This window comes from Palaemon carinicauda, chromosome 7 (assembly GCF_036898095.1).
Source record: "Palaemon carinicauda isolate YSFRI2023 chromosome 7, ASM3689809v2, whole genome shotgun sequence".
In the NCBI taxonomy this organism is placed as follows: Eukaryota; Metazoa; Arthropoda; class Malacostraca; order Decapoda; family Palaemonidae; genus Palaemon; species Palaemon carinicauda.
This window is the reverse complement of record NC_090731.1, coordinates 136,488,357-136,504,714: the sequence shown is the minus strand read 5'-3', so window position 1 is coordinate 136,504,714 and position 16,358 is coordinate 136,488,357. Positions and strand designations below refer to the sequence as shown.

Below are 16,358 nucleotides of genomic sequence, written 5' to 3'. Positions count from 1 at the left end.
GCGTATATATAAGTATGTGTTCGATTTTCCTGTGATTGCCATTTTTTCGTTTTTTCCCATTTCTTTCAAAATTACTACGTACTAAGGAACTATCACAGAGTAATGATTCATTTATATGTTTATTTGTCGGAAAATGTGCCTTGATGGTTTGCCTATCACGTGGCTGAATTTTTTTTTTCTGAAATGCCGTATATTAGAATGTTAGCCATTTTTCCGCGAGTGCCCCTTTTTATTTGTTTTGCATTTTTTTGCTTAGTCATGTTACCGTAAGGAATTGGCAAGTAGTGTCGCAAAACTTATATTTTTATAGTGTTGGAAAGTGTTTCTAGATGATCTGGCTACCCATGCCTATCTTTTTTTTAGCCAGATATGGCGTATATATAGGTATGTGTTCGATTTTCCGGTGATTGCCATTTTTTCGTTTTTTCCCAATTCTTTCAAAATTACTACGTACTAAGGAACTATCACAGAGTAATGATTCCTCTAGATGTTTATTTGTCGGAAAATTTTGTTTACTTCTTTTTTGATTGAATATCATCAAATTTTTTTAGCTAAAATATTATATTGTTTTACATTTTTTTTTTTCGATTTTATTTCCCTTCAAAAAAATTTTTTTGGGTCAGAATTTTAATTTTATAGTCGTAAAATAATCGACAATTATCCAGCAACCCACCATACAATTTTTATGCATATCCAATAATAATTAGATTAGTAAATAATACCTTGAAATTGACATACCCTTCCTACATTTCAAGTGGCAGATTAGGGAGTCTGAGTCAGTGTGGTTGGCGGCCATTTTGTGGACATATCCGAAGCGTAAGCTGCCCTATCTATATATATTCTTGTTCCCTATAGAATTTGTGATATTTTGGTATATTTTTACCTGCATAAATATCATATTATATATTAAATATATGTATTTTTTTACAAAATTTCTAAGTACTCAAAAAATTACCTCTAGATATGGCCCCTGATATAAATGTAATTTACAAAATAATGAAGATTTTTTTTACATATTTCTATTTTAGGATAACATATGTTTATTCCCTAAAAAAATTAGCCACTTCCTATTTCATTTGGGTACCCAAAAAAATTCATGAAATTTGGACAAATTTTTTTGGCCAAAAAAAGTTACCTTTTTTTCTCATTTCAGATCTTCACCTCCATGGGTCTGACTTCATCCAAAATACATCAAGATGTGTCCTAAACATTCAAGAATCAATTCCTAAAAGGATTTGTGTATATATGTATAAACTTTTTTTTTATGAATTTTTATGTCAGGTCTTTTTTTTTCTACTTAATTTTTTAAAATATTTATAATAAATAGTTTTTCTGCAGATGAGTAGTATTTATCTTTACAGTTGTTTTAAGCATTCATTGAAGTTTTTTTTGGCAAAAGAAAAAAGGAGGTTACTGCAAAAACTGATTTTTCAAGAATTTGTTTTGGCGTCGGGGTCGTTCGCGTCCGAGTATACCCTTAAAGGGGTGTCCGAGGAGCGTACCTATCCAGGGTTAAGTAAGCAACAGACTATGGTATAGTGTACAATCTTAAGTAAGCAACAGACTATACACCATACATAGTCTCACTGCAACATCAGCAACATAGGCCAAATAATTTTTCATCATGCTCTTTCACCAACACTGTGATAAATAGGTTTTAGAATTTGTTTTAAACTAGTTTTTATCATATTTCTATTGTTTTTTAATGATAGAAAATTAGTTAATACTGAATTTTCAAAGTATTTTTGGTGAAATTTGGCACATTGCAAGGATATCTGAAATTCAGGACCATAGCCTGCCAGAAAAGAATGCATAAAGTGAATTCGAAGAAATCAAATCTGTAAAAAGCAGATGAAGACTAATTAGAAAGCTTGTCCTAAAGATACTACACGGCAACAGAGGACCGCATTTCTCTGTCAAACTACTATCTGGAAGCTTCAAGCAGACCTTAAAAAAAATTAAAAGATCTTAATGATCTGCAAACTTGGTCAATGATTCTACATAACCACTACTATAGACTGCCAAAAGAAAACTTTATAACTATACAGTACTCCTTATTCTATTTCTATGAAAACAAATTTCTTTAATCAAACTTAAACAGTAACTTGCTTCGAAGCAACGACAAAGTTGGCCATCTGATCAGTTTTTTTTCAAGATCAAAGAAAGATCTGTGGGAGCCAAGGTCTTGATAAAACACTGGAATATAACTATTAGGCTTACTTTCCTCTAGGGACATCAATTTATTCACTCAGGCCATGAAAATATTTGAAAACTTCAGATTATATGTCATTTCAGAAACTTCAGCATTCAATGACAGAGGAATAAGAACTATCAGCACTTACAAGAGCTTTCTATTTGGGGACAAATTTGCAATACTCTAACTATTCATCCCCATCTTCTACTTATTCCTCACCGTGCTTGTGTTCCGTAGAACTGCTGACTACATTTTGTACCTGTGCAAGGCTAGGGACTCATTTCAACATTTTATTTACAAGCATCTACAGTAACACCACTTTGGAAAATTAAAGAAGAGTTAGTGGCCAACCCTACACAAGGCTGATCCCTACTGCCACTTAAAACAAGATGCAACCACTTCTCCGCTTCAAATGCAAAGCACATCCTACATGAATTATCTGATATGAGATTTTAACAAAAAGGTACAGTAATTGAAACACTGAGTGTTGGTGAGGGATGAGACCGCTTTCCCATAAGAAAATTAGGAAAGGACGAAACTGCATAATTTCCCCTACAAAGGGGAAGAGAGAGAGAGAGAGAGAGAGAGAGAGAGAGAGAGAGAGAGAGAGAGAGAGAGAGAGAGAGAGAGAGAGAGAGAGAGAGAGCGATTAACCTGAACCCTATTTACCAGGATAGAGATAAAGTGATGTGCAAGTGGCCTAATTGAAGAAATAATGACTAAAAACGTGTAATGATGGGAAGGTTCTGGCCTTCTCCATCATGGGGCTCAATACTACACTGCATTCTCGAAGTTTTATTTCAGCTGTAGCCAAGCTGTGGAATTATCTTCTTCACCTAAGGCGTTAACTACTGCACTGTAATTACTCAGTGGCTACTTTCCTCTTGGTAAGGGTAGAAGAGACACACTAGCTATGGCAAGCTGCTCTTCTAGGAGGACACTCCAAAATTAAACCATTATTCTCTAGTCTTGGGTAGTGCCATAGGCTCTGTACCATGGTCTTCAAGTGTCTTGGGTTAGAGTTCTTTTGCTTGAGGGTACACTCGGGCACACTAATTCCATTTTCTTCATCTTGTTTTGTTAATATAGGAAATATTTGTTCTAATGTTACTGTTTCTTAAATCTAATTTTTCCTCGTTTCCTTTCCACACTGGGCTATTTTCCCTGTTGGGGCCCTTGGGCTTATAGCATCCTGCTTATCCAATTAGGGTTGTAGCTTAGCAAGTAATAATAATATGGCACTACTGTCATTACCAACAGCAGATGAAGGTTGCTCATGAGCACTTCCTTCAGTGGGAAAAAGTATTATTTTGGATCCTGACTGGTTACCAGGTTTCTATCTTGGGATTCTGTGGTTGTACTGTATAGATGAGGACCAGATTATGGTATACCAACAATTTAGCAATAGAAGAGCCTGAAGTAATTGAGAGTGAGGCTCAAGCAGGTCAATCAACTACAATGCAGTTTCCCAACAGAACCCTCTATGCACAGCTTCAGGAGTTAGCCTCCAATTCAAATTAAGGTAGGTGAGGCTAAGAGACCTCATACACATTGGTTCATGCTCTGAAGTTGCACAAACAAAGCAAAACTAACATTATGAAGCTCCTTAAAGTTGATTCCTTCAAAATTGGTAATAGCCAGATTGGCATCAGCTACCATACTTACAAAATCAAAGTATCTTCTAAAGTAGCTTTTCCCAGAATTAAAGAATTTCTTTCAAGACTCTAATCTTTCACATGAACATCTAACATTAGAAAATCTTTCATAAAGGAATTGAGAAACTCCTGACATGTGACAAAAAAGTATTATTAACCAGCAATAAATGCTTTGAACAATCCTCACAAGAAGACAAGCAAGAAGCAGCCATTTCCTTAAATTTAATTTTCCAATTTATCATTTCCAAAATAGCAAAATCACAACCTGGAGTTCAGGCAACATATGCTCAATACAAAGTGACCAGATAACCAAAAGAAAGGGATATGATTTAACCATGCAAGAGAGTTTCCATGGACTTATGTGATCCCAATACAACACTAAATGTACAGTACTGTAGGCCAATTACAAGGAAATGTGGTTAACTTTAGTTTTAAGTATATACTCTATGTTGACACTTAACAACAGAGAAGCAATATGAATGACAAGGTAGGTTCATGATCCTAATGTGTTTGCATAAATTAAATATTAATAGTCCAGGGTTGTAGGGTTAGCTAACTTTCCTTCCCATATCCTGACTGACCTTTTCTACACCCACATGGGCCTCCTAGTGCTTAGTGCAGACAGTAAGGATTACTTTAGTTCACTATGATAAAATAAATGTCAAGTTTTCCTGACTATTGTTAAAATAATTTTTTAATGCATATAATAAACACTTACCACACCACAAGTACATAGATTTTTTTCATCTGTGCCATTTCGACAATGAGGTACTCCATCACACACCCTGTTCAAAGGAATGCAAGACCCATCACCACAATGAACCCAGTTCTTTGGACATGCTGGAAAGGTGAACAAACGTTAGAATAAAGTAACATACATACTTATTCATTAAGCAACACTAACAACTTGAAAGGTTTAGGTTGGCTCTCATTAAAATAGATATATCAGTTTAATACCAGTATACCTATAAAATTTGATACAATAATTGCATGAACATACGGTAAAATAGAAAATTATTTCATACTAGCGTACATGACCCACCAAAAATGGATGCTAAATATTTAGACATATGCACATGCACACACTCAAGATTAAACTCTTCCCAACCCACCCCATTAACTACAACATGGCGGTTTTAGAAAATTGTACAAGTTTGTGGTTTCCGGGTGTACCTTCCGGGGTACCCCATTCTCACCAGGTTATGACCTGTATTTCCCTTCCCCCTACCCAAGGGACAGCCGGCTGAGTCGTTACAAGTTTAGCAATGCCACTCAGTGAGCCAGGAAAGAAATATATCTATATGTATATATTGTACTGTATATAGGCAAACTTGTTCTTTATCATATAAGGGAGATTTCTTTTAAGGTAAAATACTATAATTTCAGAAGTGTCAGCCTCATAGCCTTGATAAAAATTTAAATCTCTTTTGCAGCCCTATAACACCTCCATGGGAATACTAAACATACTGTAAGGACAATGTCCTACAACGCTTGCAGCTGTACAGTATTATCATCGTATATATTTTTCTGTTAATATTATTTATTCAGTCTGGGGCAGAATCATCTGCCCTTCATTTCTATATACATTTCATTATTATATGTCAAGCGTGGGCTTTCATACTTATTGTAATGTTAGCTGTAGAAAACACAAATGCCCCGCATTTTTCACCTGTTCGCGGTCGGTCAGTCACCTTGCTACACTGCCGTCCGCACGAGTCAATGTACTGTGCCCTTGTCGGAAATAAAGCATTATTCATCTATGGTCTGTCATTTCGAACTCTCTACCTGCCCATAATGTCCTCATTAGACCATGGATGCAGTGCAGCCAATTAAAAGGTATTATTCTGATAATTGACATTTAACCTTTTCTTGCTCTAAGTGGGCATGATGGAAATTATTACATTCACATGCAAATATGGAAATAAGGTTAGAGATTCTAGTATAAAAAAAAATTGTATTTCAACAAATCTTTTTGTAAAATAAAATGCTAAACTATATAATTCCCAAGTTAAAAAAAAGGAGATTCCCAAAACACTTTTCTTTATATAGACTTTTAACCCTGGAAAGGTACGGTGGGTCGTCCGCGACCCCGAGCGTCAAAAAAAAAAAAAAAAAAAAAAAAAAAAAAAAAAAAAAAAAAAAAAAAAAAAAAAAGAGGTTTTTCTCACGTGACTCACCCCCGTGACTGAATTTGTGGGTGATCGACCTGCAGTAGGTGTCTCCCCTACACGCTCTAGTAGTGTCTAGATGTGCATTGCTGTAGCTGTACTCCTTCCCCGATTTCTGAGACGCGTCGGGGTCGAGCGCGACCGAGTTTACCCTTCTAAGGTAATTTGCATAATTATCAAAGTTATTACGTATTATGAAATTGTCGTAGAATGGTACAACTTGTATAGGTTATCAGTTGTGGAAAGTCTTGGTGGATTGTTTGGCTACCATGTGCATGATTTTTTTTTTAGTTAAAATGTCGTTCATCACCACGAGGACCATTTTACCGCGACTGCCCCCTTTTCATTTTTTTTCATTTTTTGGCCAAGTCATTTTTCCGTAAGATATTGCCAAATAGTGTCGTAAAACTTTTGCTTTTTTAGTGTTGGAAAGTGTGTCTAGATGATCTGGCTACCCATGCGTGACTGTTTTTGTCAGATACGACGTAGTTATTGGTATATTGGGTATTTAACTGTGGTTGCCAATTTCTGTTTTTTTTCAATATTTGTAAAAATTTACTACGTAGTAAGGAATTGCCGTATATTTTGATTTTTTTTTCATGTTTATGTGTTAGAAAGTGTGCCTCGATGGTTGGGCTAACACGTGCATGTCTTTTTTTTTTATCTGAGATGCTGTATATTAGAATGTTAGGCATTTTTCCGCGAGTACCCCCTTTTTATTTGTTTTGCATTTTTTTGCTTAGTCATGTTACCGTAAGGAATTGGCAAGTAGTGTCGCAAAACTTATATTTTTATAGTGTTGGAAAGTGTTTCTAGATGATCTGGCTACCCATGCCTATCTTTTTTTTTTAGCCAGATATGGCGTATATATAGGTATGTGTTCGATTTTCCTGTGATCGCCATTTTTTCGTTTTTTCCCATTTCTTTCAAAATTACTACGTACTAAGGAACTATCACAGAGTAATGATTCATTTATATGTTTATTTGTCGGAAAATATGCCTTGATGGTTTGCCTAGCACGTGGCTGAAATTTATTTTTTTCTGAAAAGCCGTATATTAGAATGGCCATTTTTCCGCGAGTGCCCCTTTTTATTTGTTTTGCATTTTTTTGCTTAGTCATGTTACCGTAAGGAATTGGCAGATAGTGTCGCAAAACTTATATTTTTATAGTGTTGGAAAGTGTTTCTGGATGATCTGGCTACCCATGCCTATCTTTTTTTTAGCCAGATATGGCGTATTTTTGGGCTCAAGCCATGTCGTCCTGATGGAAGTTCCTTAAAGGCAGCTTCCTAGGGTATACTACAACTACGGCGATATTCCCAGAGAATTTACCTTAAGGTACCCAGAATTCTAACTCCTGGAGCGAGTATCCCTAAAAAAGACCTTAGGGATATCGTAAATATCAGCGGACGTATTCTTGACACGCCACATAGCAATCTATACCCCGAATAGAGTTAACACTTCGTAGGGGTCAAATGGCAAGAAAACGAAAACGATAAGAAAAAGGGGGGAGCCGTTCGTAAGGCCTCTCTCCTCCCCGTTTCGTAAGCGTGCCCTGCGCCGCTCGCGGCGCCATCTGTATTCCTTTTTGCGTAGCTATACAACTCGGTGTTTTTCCCTGTGTTTCTACCAAAATCTTGGATTTACTCTTGTATTATGCTTTCTCCAACTTCTTCTGCTTCGGATAAGTTGAGTACTATTTCTTTTATGTATAAATGTAGGCTCTTGATTAAAATTTAAAGTAATTAAAAGAGTTATCTTTGATACAAGAGCTGTTGCCTGCTGGAGGCGTCCTGGACGCTGTCGCTCGCTAGAATAGGATTTATTTGTTAGCAAGAGCGACGTTCCCAGCCCCCTGCGCTTTAATATTTAGCTGCTTAGCTTATTTAGGAATTCTGTTATGATGCGTTAGTAGAGCGCCTGGCGAAGGATTTGCCTAGGCTGACCAACACTAGTCTTCGTAGCCTAGTTGTTGGTCCTTGTACTTCCTGCATGATAATTAGTCTTCCAAGTGTGATTTTATTGCTTAAAGCGTTAGGCAACGTTATACATATAAGCCCTTTTTCGAGTATTTTCCAAGATAGTTTTGGAGTGAGTTTCGGTGATTTAGGTAATCGATTCTCTTAGTGCCTAGGCTAGGTTGTCTTAGGTCATTAAAATATTGTCTGTTTCCCCGTTTGCTCCCTTCTCTTCGGGGAAGGGGCAAACCCTTTCCCTCTGTTTAAGCCTTAGGCTTAACTCTAGTGGTTTGTTTGAATTAATTTTCAAATAGAACTATGCTGGAGTAGTACTGTACCTTCCTGCTCCAACTGATTTGGTTCAGAGAGGGACAGTACAGCAGTGTATTAGTCTGAGTCCTGTTGGTCTAGCGTGGGGCAGAGTCTCCCTTGCTGCCTGACACGGGCATAGAAGGTTTATCCTCCTTGGATCACCTTGGAGGGTTTCTGTAGTTATGATCCCTTCGCTCGGTGACCCCTCAGACTTGTCCTCTTTGCTGTTCCGGGTTCGGGATATGTTCCCTTTCCGGAATAGCTATTCCTTCCTTGCCTTGGTTTTAGGGAGGCAGCCAGTAGTGCCGGCCTCCCTCCCTGGATTTTCTCTGGCTGAGATGAGCTTTCTTAGTTGGGAATGATCCTTAACCAAGGCAAGGTTGGACAGGACCCTCTGTCCTTCCCTTCTGTTTTTCCGTTTCCTTTGTGTCGGTCGTCTCACATCCGTACCTAGCCTAGGTTAGGATGGGGAGCTGACGTGGTCCCCTGTCGGCCGGCAGTGTGCCCCGACCGGCAGAGGCCCTATCCCTTGAGTGCTGCCCGGTCCTTTCTTGGTCCCTCAACCGCTGCCGTCTGTAGATTCAGTAAGCAGTGGTTAGGAAGCCTGACTTAGTGTCTCCCCTTCCTCTCGGCACTCTTTCGGGTGTCGGGCGCGGAGGTACATAGCCTCTTAGCCCGGCACTCATTCTGTTGTCTTCTTACGTGTTGTCCTTGCCGTCTGCCGGCCTAGGGGCCGGCCGTCGGTAGGGGGTGTTCTCTAGTTCTCTTGCTGTCGATCGGCGGTGGTTATATGCCTTTGCCGGCCGGTCTCTTCGCTCACCTGCCGGCCGCTATGAGTGGCGGCCGGCAGCCGGGCGCTACCTGGTGTGGATGCCAGCCGGCAGGGTTTGCTTACCGCTGCCGGCCGGCCTGCTACATTGCTCCGTTAGCCGGCCACAAAGAGTGATGGCCGGCAACGCGGTGCTACCCAGGTGGCTACGGACCGGCAACCACTGCCGGCCGGTTCAAGCATTGGAACTGGAGTTCTCCCCCATATGGGTGATCTTAAGTTGTACACTTGAGACCTACCTTTGAAAAAAAGGGGGGGGGGGTACTGACCGGCAAGAGCCGGCCGGCACACCACCCTCATGTACTGTATCAGTTCTTTCCTGTGGTGTATTCTACCAGGGGAGACCATGATATAGTAGGTTACAACACTGTTTTTCTAACTTACTTGTGTTGCCTTGTGCATTCACTTGGTGTTGCCTTACAGGGATGAAAAGAGAATTATTTTCATCTCTAGCCAGAATGGTAAAATTTTACCTTAGGTGTGAGCTACACCTAATTTCCCTCGGGAAATATGATCTCTGGTTATTCTAGCAAAGACTAACCATGTGATTTTAATGGCTGGGGGGCTTTCACAGGTGATTGTGTGGGATTCACAAGTAGGTGTCTTTCCCTTATTCTTTGTGAATGCTCATATATACATGTGAATTGAAATTCACTTGATATTCATGGAATTTTTCTTCTTTTACAGGAGGAGCATACGAAATGTGATAGCGTTTTCTGCAATGTCCGCAGCAAGAACTTTTGCGGACATGTCTCGTGTAGGAGGCACGCGGCTTGCGCAGCCTCCAAGGATGATCATCGCTACTGGGATCCACAGGTATGTTCAGTGTGTACTAACCTGCTATCTGAGGCTTTTGAATCCCCTAGGTCGGCGGAGTCAAGGGATGCAGCGAGGGAGAAGCTCCGTTTATGGGTAAGGGGTTTCCAGAAGAACACCACTGGACCTTATCTTCCTAATGAGAAGATGAGGGCGTACCTTTTTCCCAAGGCTTCTACTGACGCTGTTGTTCCCCAGCCTCGGCCGGAGATCCCTCTCGTCCAGATCCCAGTGGAGGAGGATGTTGCGGATGCCATGCAGGACATCCAGCTGGATGACAAGATGTCTGACTTGTCCGACCGTGCGGAACAGGACCTCCTCGAAGAGGGTGAGGAGGAGGATCAAGATCCGATTGCCGTGGAGGAAGAGGTTTCCGTACCTTCAGACGTTCCGGTTCAGGCCCCTGAACCTATTCCCTCTACTTCGTCCGCTCTTCCAGCAGAGCTGGGACAGGCTCTCTCTTCCATCGTTGGTATGATACAACAGATGCAGAGGGAGAATAATCAGAAGGCCGCTGCAATGGAGCTCCAGATGCAGAAGATTACAGCGTCACGTGGACCTCCAAAGAAGCTCAACGTGAAGGACCTTCCTCTGTGCTCGGATGCCAACCCGTGGAGATATGCCGAGCACATGCCGATGACGGTCGGGAAGATCGTCATGTCGGAGAAGCTGGGTTCAGTTCCCCTTGAGGAGGTGGAATTCTGGCCCAGCAGAGGGGCCTACCCGGACTGTTATGTCCATCTGAAGAAGGAGCCGGCCTCGAAGGAGGAGACGGAACCGAAGGAGGTGATCATCTTGGATCACGCCAAGGCTCAAGCTGCATTAACATCTGCGTTGAAGGAGAGGGGCTTCTCAAACTCTAAAGTTGCTGCTTTGAGTAAGAAGCACCCTTCCTTCGTATCTTCTCCGGCTAGGGCCTTCCCCTTTATGCAGAAAGGGTTCGCGGCCGTTTTGAAGGCGGTAGAAGCTGGCAAACCATGTCCATCCCTGGAGGAATGCAAGCCATTGTCTTTGGCCTTGCCGTTGGACAACAAGGACTGGAAGGAGGTACACCTCACCTTCTCGGTTGGGAAGTTGGACGCCGATATAGCAGGTCAACAGTTCGGCGAAAACCTTCCCAAGTTGTCCGAATTCCTCCTACGGAGGGAACTTGAGACAAAGGAGCGTCTGGCAGCCTCGATGTCTCTCCAGACAAACATGGAGACAATGGCTAGCGACCCCACGATGCCTGAAATGTTCATGGTAATGGCCAAGATCCATCTGGCCACGGTGACAAAGGACCTCTATAGCTTTGTCAAAGCGAGGAGGGCCTGCAGGGAGTTTGTGTTCGCCTCGGCCACAGTGAGGCATGAACCCAAGAAACTCATCTCATCCAGCATCTGGGGTAAAGATCTCTTTCCCAATGAGGTGGTTAAGGAGGTGGTGGACAAGGCAGCCACTGAGAACCGTAATCTTCTCCTTAAGTGGGGCCTGTCCCTCAAGAGGAAGTCTTCCCCTGATGAAGGCCCTCAGCCGAAAGGAAAGGCGAAGAAATCGAAGTTTTCTTCCCGTCCAGCCAAGCCTTTCAGACCACAACGTCAGCAGCAGCAGCAGCCAGCTTTGCCTCCAGTGCCACAATTGGTAGCCCAGACCCCGACCACCTTCCAATGGGTACCCCAAGCCGTGTCATCAGCATCCCCGGCATTCAATCCAGTGTTCGAAGGGCAATCGACCACGTTTCGAGCAAAGCCCAGAGGTGCAGCCAGAGGTTCGGCGAGACGCCCCTCTAGGGGAAGAGGATTCAGAGGTGGTCGCGGCCAGGGAGGCAAGTCTGCAGGTCAGCAGTCAAAGTGAAGTGTCGCCGGTAGGAGGGAGACTACAGTATTTCTGAGATCGTTGGACCTTCGATCCCTGGGCCCACAGCCTGCTCAAAAATGGACTGGGTTGGAGTTGGTACAGTACTCAGCCCCTGTGACCTCAATTTTTCCAACACTCCACCCCCGTTTTGGAGGAGTACATTCAAGAACTGTTGGAGAAAAAGGTGATCCGGAGGGTAAAGTCCATCAGGTTCCAAGGGAGGCTGTTTTGTTCCCAAGAAAGACTCGGGGAAACTCAGAGTCATTCTGGACTTGTCACCACTCAAGTTCATAATGAACCACAAGTTCAAGATGTTAACATTACAACACATAAGGGCCTTACTGCCCAAGAGGGCATATACCGTCTCCATCGACTTGTCAGACGCCTATTGGCACGTTCCAATAAGTCGCCGTCTCTCCCCCTACCTAGGATTCAAGCTACAACAAAAACTTTACGCTTTCAGAGCGATGCCTTTCGGGCTAAACATAGCCCCAAGGATCTTTACGAAGCTTGCTAGCGCAGCGCTCAAACAGTTACGCCTAAAAGGGTTCCAGGTAGTAGCCTACCTGGACGATTGGTTGGTGTGGGCAGCATCCAGAGCGGAATGCTTACAAGCTTCCCTACAGGTGATTCAGTTCCTGGAATATCTAGGTTTCATGATCAACAGAAAGAAGTCTAGTCTTTCTCCAGCTCAGAGGTTCCAGTGGTTGGGAATTCACTGGGATCTAGTGTCACACCGGTTTTCCATTCCAATGTCGAAAAGGAAGGAAATAGCGGGGTCTGTCAAGAGACTTCTAGGTTCCGAGAGGATATCAAGACGCGAACAAGAGAGGGTTCTGGGCTCTCTTCAGTTCGCGTCAGTAACAGACCCAGTGCTAAGAGCACAGCTAAAGGATGCAGCAGGAGTTTGGAGAACCTTTGCATCAAAAGAGCGAAGGGACTTGAAGAGACCGGTCCACTTCGGCTACGTTCTCTTCTCAGACCGTGGTCTCAAGCCAGTCGTCTAAAGAGGTCAGTACCTCTTCAGCCACCCCCCCCCCGTCAGTGACAATTCACACAGACGCCTCAAAGGTAGGGTGGGGAGGTCACTCCCATCGGAAAAAAGTGCAAGGGACCTGGTCCAAGCTATTTGGGACTTTTCACATAAACTTTCTAGAAGCTATGGCAGCGCTTCTTACCCTGAAGAAAGTATCCCCACATCACTCGATCCATGTAAGGTTGGTACTGGACAGCGAGGTGGTAGTGAAATGTCTGAATCGGCGGGGATCGAGATCTCCACCTCTCAACCAGGTAATGTTAGCCATATTCCGACTGGCGGAGAAGAAGAAGTGGCACCTGTCAGCAGTTCACCTTCAAGGAGTCCGGAATGTGACCGCGGACGCTCTATCCAGGGTTACACCGATAGAGTCGGAATGGTCCCTAGACGCAGGATCATTCTCCTTCATCTCGAGTCAAGTCCCAGAACTGCAGATAGACCTCTTCGCGACGAAGGACAACAAGAAGCTGCCGAGATATGTGTCCCCGTACGAGGACCCCTTGGCGGAAGCAGTAGATGCGATGTCCCTCGATTGGAACAGATGGTCCAGGATCTACCTGTTTCCCCCTCACAATCTGATGTTGGCCGAACAGTGTATGGTTCCCTCTAGCTCTGGAATTACGACTAGAGTTTCTACCACTCCCGGACCCAGTTCTGTCCCAGCAAGTCCAGAAGTCGACTGTCTACGCTTCATTACAGAAAACCCGGACCCTGCAGCTCATGATTTTCTCTCCCTAGCGGTGAAGAAACGGTTCGGAATTTTGAAAGATAGCATCGACTTCCTGGAAGAATATAAGTGCAAGTCTACTAGAAGGCAGTACGAATCAGCATGGAAGAAATGGGTAGCCTTTGTCAAAGACAAGAATCCGCATGAGATCTCTACGGATTTCTGCCTATCCTTCTTCATCCACCTCCACGGACAGGGGCTGGCGGCTAACACGATTTCTACATGTAAGTCAGCCCTGACAAGACCCATTCTGTATGCCTTCCAGGTAGACCTCGCTAACGAGATTTTTAACAAGATCCCGAAGGCCTGTGCTAGGCTTAGACCTTCAGCTCCTCCAAAGCCTATTTCATGGTCTTTAGACAAAGTCCTTCATTTTGCCTCATTACTGGATAATGAGGAGTGTGCACTGAAGGATCTGACTCAAAAAGTGATCTTCCTTTTTGCCCTAGCTTCTGGGGCCAGAGTTAGTGAGATTGTAGCCCTCTCGAGAGAGGAGGGCCGGGTTCAGTTCCTGGATGGGGGAGAACTGAACCTGTTTCCGGACCCTACGTTTCTCGCTAAGAACGAGTTGCCCACCAACAGGTGGGGTCCCTGGAGAATCTGCCCTCTGAAAGAAGATGCATCTCTATGTCCCGTAGAATGCCTAAAGGTCTATCTTCGTAGAACTTCAGACTTCCATGGGGGTCAACTATTCAGAGGAGAAACATCGGGCTCGAATTTTTCTTTAAATCAACTCAGGGCGAAAATTACATATTTTATTCGCAGAGCGGATCCTGACAGTTCACCCGCAGGTCATGATCCGAGGAAAGTTGCTTCATCCTTAAACTTTTTTGAACTTTATGGATTTTGAACACCTTCGTTCATATACTGGCTGGAAGTCTTCCAGGGTATTCTTTCGCCACTATGCTAAGCAAGTGGAGCAGCTAAAGAGGTCTGTGGTAGCAGTTGGTTGCGTCGTTAACCCTGTTGTTTAACTCTGCGAGGAACAGTGGATTTAATTGGGACTTTGATTCTTGGGTGAGTGTATAGTTATATGCGTTGCTATAACTAGAAGTGAAGGCTCTGGGAGCCCACAATGACTGTTCCGGCGTTATGGTGATTTAGCACAAGTACAGACAGGTGTGCCGAGCGTTTCTGACGCTAATGTCAGTGGGTAGTAACATGGACGTTTAACTTTGATACCTTGGTATGTGAAAAGTGACCTGATTGTTTTCTTTCAGATAACCATATATCCATGTACTACAGTACTTGTGTAAATTGTTGGTCATCCACCTATCATATGTATATAATTGTGGTAACCATGTCTATTTATTGTTAATCAATAAACTTGTTCTCGGGAACCTTGCGTCTCCTTCACCTATATTGATTTCATTTTAATTATTGAGCATTCAGCCTATGTATATTAATCGGGGATATCTATAATAGCCTGTTCCTTAATGCAAGCCTTGTTGCACTGGTTTATACTTTCCTTAGCATAAAGGGCTCCATCCTTCTCAGAGGACGGTGGCGGCAGCATGTTTAATCCTACGCAGATATAACCTTTTTGTCCAATTCTACTTCGACCAGGGGGCTGGTCGGGTTTTACCTTGGATGCTGTAGTTCCGTAAGGACTATGCTTTACTTCATATAGAGTGAGACCACTATATTGTATTGGCTTGCGAGTGAGTCATACATAGGTATATGTACTCTTCGTTCGTTTCTAGAGTCTAGTAGGACTCCTCCCTGTAGGGGGCAGGAAGCGCTTTCATGGTTTATGATTAGTGAAAAGATGTTTAACGGTAACATCTTAGGTCTTTCAGTCGAGTTGACTAAGAAACATTCCTGAGGAGTACGGCACGTATTGAGAATCCACAGATACAGTAATGCTCTGGTATACTTCCATCAGGACGACATGGCTTGAGCCCAAAAAACGGATTTTGAGCGAAGCGAAAAATCTATTTTTGGGTAAGATGGCCATGTCGTCCTGATGGACCCGCCCTGTCCCTTTTCAAAAAAAAAAAAAAAAAAAAAAAAAAAAAAAAAATAAGAAAGAAAAGGGCTGTAGGACCCCTCCCTACATACAGTATCTGTAGCACCTCGTGTATTGCTACAAGGAATACAGATGGCGCCGCGAGCGGCGCAGGGCACGCTTACGAAACGGGGAGGAGAGAGGCCTTACGAACGGCTCCCCCCTTTTTCTTATCGTTTTCGTTTTCTTGCCATTTGACCCCTACGAAGTGTTAACTCTATTCGGGGTATAGATTGCTAGGTGGCGTGTCAAGAATACGTCCGCTGATATTTACGATATCCCTAAGGTCTTTTTTAGGGATACTCGCTCCAGGAGTTAGAATTCTGGGTACCTTAAGGTAAATTCTCTGGGAATATCGCCGTAGTTGTAGTATACCCTAGGAAGCTGCCTTTAAGGAACTTCCATCAGGACGACATGGCCATCTTACCCAAAAATAGATTTTTCGCTTTGCTCAAAATCCGTTATATAGGTATGTGTTCGATTTTCCGGTGATTGCCATTTTTTCGTTTTTTCCCATTTCTTTCAAAATTACTACGTACTAAGGAACTATCACAGAGTAATGATTCATTTAGATGTTTATTTGTCGGAAAATGTGCCTTGATGGTTTGCCTAGTACGTGGCCGAATTTTTTTTTTCTGAAATGCCGTATATTAGAATGTTGGCCATTTTTCCGCGAGTGCCCCTTTTTATTTGTTTTGCATTTTTTTGCTTAGTCATGTTACCGTAAGGAATTGGCAAGTAGTGTCGCAAAACTTGTATTTTTATAGTGTTGGAAAGTGTTTCTAGATGATTTGGCTACCCATGCCTATCTTTATTGTT

General features: G+C 42.7%; 1 protein-coding gene across 1 annotated transcript in view; it reads right to left on the bottom strand.

Moving 5' to 3' along the window:
- ndl (serine protease nudel) overlaps positions 1–16,358 on the bottom strand; it is a 277,009-nt gene that overhangs the window by 39,072 nt on the left and 221,579 nt on the right. The gene's annotated exons all lie outside the window — the stretch shown is intronic.